The sequence below is a fragment of the Drosophila grimshawi genome, unplaced genomic scaffold (assembly GCF_018153295.1).
Source record: "Drosophila grimshawi isolate 15287-2541.00 unplaced genomic scaffold, ASM1815329v1 contig_193, whole genome shotgun sequence".
In the NCBI taxonomy this organism is placed as follows: Eukaryota; Metazoa; Arthropoda; class Insecta; order Diptera; family Drosophilidae; genus Drosophila; species Drosophila grimshawi.
In genome coordinates, this window is record NW_025062966.1 from 69,161 (window position 1) to 71,820 (window position 2,660).

Consider the following 2,660-nt stretch of genomic DNA (forward strand, 5'->3'; position numbering starts at 1 on the left):
AAGCCCTTTTTATATATTTTGACTCTGCATCAAAAGCTGAAAATATGTAGTCGCGAAGTCATTTCGAGAAATTGACGTTTTAAGTTTCTGTTTCCAAATTCAAACGGATGTATCTTCGCCAATAATTGGCAGAAGTCAACATTTCTTTCAACATTATGAAGCCCTTTTTATATATTTTGACTCTGCATCAAAAGCTGAAAATATGTAGTCTCGAAGTCATTTCGAGAAATTGACGTTTTAAGTTTCGGTTTCCAAATTCAAACGGATGTATCTTCGCCAATAATTGTCAGAAGTTAGAATTTCTTTCAACATTATAAAGCCCTTTTTATATATTTTGATTCTGCATCAAAAGCAGAAAATATGTAGTCTTGAAGTCATTTCGAGAAATCGACGTTTTAAGTTTCTGTTTCCAAATTCAAACGGATGTATCTTCGCCAATAATTGTCAGAAGTTAGAATTTCTTTCAACATTATGAAGCCCTTTTTATATATTTTGACTATGCATCAAAAGCTGAAAACATGTAGTCGCGAAGTCATTTCGAGAAATTGACGTTTTAAGTTTCGGTTTCCAAATTCAAACGGATGTATCCTCGCCAATAATTGTCAGCAGTTAGAATTTCTTTCAACATTATGAAGCCCTTTTTATATATTTTGATTCTGCATCAAAAGCTGAAAATATGTAATCTCGAAGTCATTTCGAGAAATTGACGTTTTAAGTTTCGGTTTCCAAATTCAAATGGATGTATCTTCGCCAATAATTGTCAGAAGTTAGAATTTCTTTCAACATTATGAAGCCCTTTTATATATTTTGATTCTGCATCAAAAGCAGAAAATATGTAGTGTCGAAGTCATTTCGAGAAATTGACGTTTTAAGTCTCTGTTTCCAAATTCAAACGGATGTATCTTCGCCAATAATTGTCAGAAGTTAGAATTTCTTTCAACATTATGAATCCCTTTTTATATATTTTGATTCTGCATCAAAAGCTGAAAATATGTAGTCTCGAAGTCATTTCGAGAAATTGACGTTTTAAGTTTCTGTTTCCAAATTCAAACGGATGTATCTTCGCCAATAATTGTCAGAAGTTAGAATTTCTTTCAACATTATGAAGCCCTTTTTACATATTTTGACTCTGCATCAAAAGCTGAATATATGTAGTCTCGAAGTCATTTCGAGAAATTGACGTTTTAAGTTTCTGTTTCCAAATTCAAACGGATGTATCTTCGCCAATAATTGTCAGAAGTTAGAATTTCTTTCAACATTATGAAGCCCTTTTTATATATTTTGACTGTGCATCAAAAGCTGAAAATATGTAGTCTCGAATTCATTTCGAGAAATTGACGTTTTAAGCTTCTGTTTCCAAATTCAAACGGATGTATCTTCGCCAATAATTTTCAGAAGTCAGAATTTCTTTCAACATTATGAAGTCCTTTTTATATATTTTGACTATGCATCAAAAGCTGAAAATATGTAGTCTCGAAGTCATTTCGAGATATTGGCGTTTTATGTTTATTTTCCCAAATTCAAACGGATGTATCTTCGCCAATAATTGTCAGAAGTTAGAATTTCTTTCAACATTATGAAGCCCTTTTTATATATTTTGACTGTGCATCAAAAGCTGAAAATATGTAGTCTCGAATTCATTTCGAGAAATTGACGTCTTAAGTTTCTGCTTCCAAATTCAAACGGATGTATCTTCGCCAATAATTTTCAGAAGTCAGAATTTCATTCAACATTATGAAGCCCTTTTTATATATTTTGACTCTGCATCAAAAGCTGAAAATATGTAGTCTCGAAGTCATTTCGAGAAATTGACGTTTTAAGTTTATTTTCCCAAATTCAAACGGATGTATCTTCGCCAATAATTGTCAGAAGTCAGAATTTCTTTCAACATTATGAAGCCCTTTTTATATATTTTGACTATGCATCAAAAGCTGAAAATATGTAGTCCCGAAGTCATTTCGAGAAATTGACGTTTTAAGTTTCTGCTTCCAAATTCAAACGGATGTATCTTCGCCAATAATTGTCAGAAGTTAGAATTTCTTTCAACATTATAAAGCCCTTTTTATATATTTTGATTCTGCATCAAAAGCTGAAAATATGTAGTCTTGAAGTCATTTCGAGAAATCGACGTTTTAAGTTTCTTTTCCCAAATTCAAACGGATGTATCTTCGCCAATAATTGTCAGAAGTTAGAATTTCTTTCAACATTATGAAGCCCTTTTTATATATTTTGACTATGCATCAAAAGCTGAAAACATGTAGTCGCGAAGTCATTTCGAGAAATTGACGTTTTAAGTTTCGGTTTCCATATTCAAACGGATGTATCCTCGCCAATAATTGTCAGAAGTTAGAATTTCTTTCAACATTATGAAGCCCTTTTTATATATTTTGATTCTGCATCAAAAGCTGAAAATATGTAATCTCGAAGTCATTTCGAGAAATTGACGTTTTAAGTTTCGGTTTCCAAATTCAAATGGATGTATCTTCGCCAATAATTGTCAGAAGTTAGAATTTCTTTCAACATTATGAAGCCCTTTTTATATATTTTGATTCTGCATCAAAAGCAGAAAATATGTAGTGTTGAAGTCATTTCGAGAAATCGACGTTTTAAGTTTCTGTTTCCAAATACAAACGGATGTATCTTCGCCAATAATTGTCAGA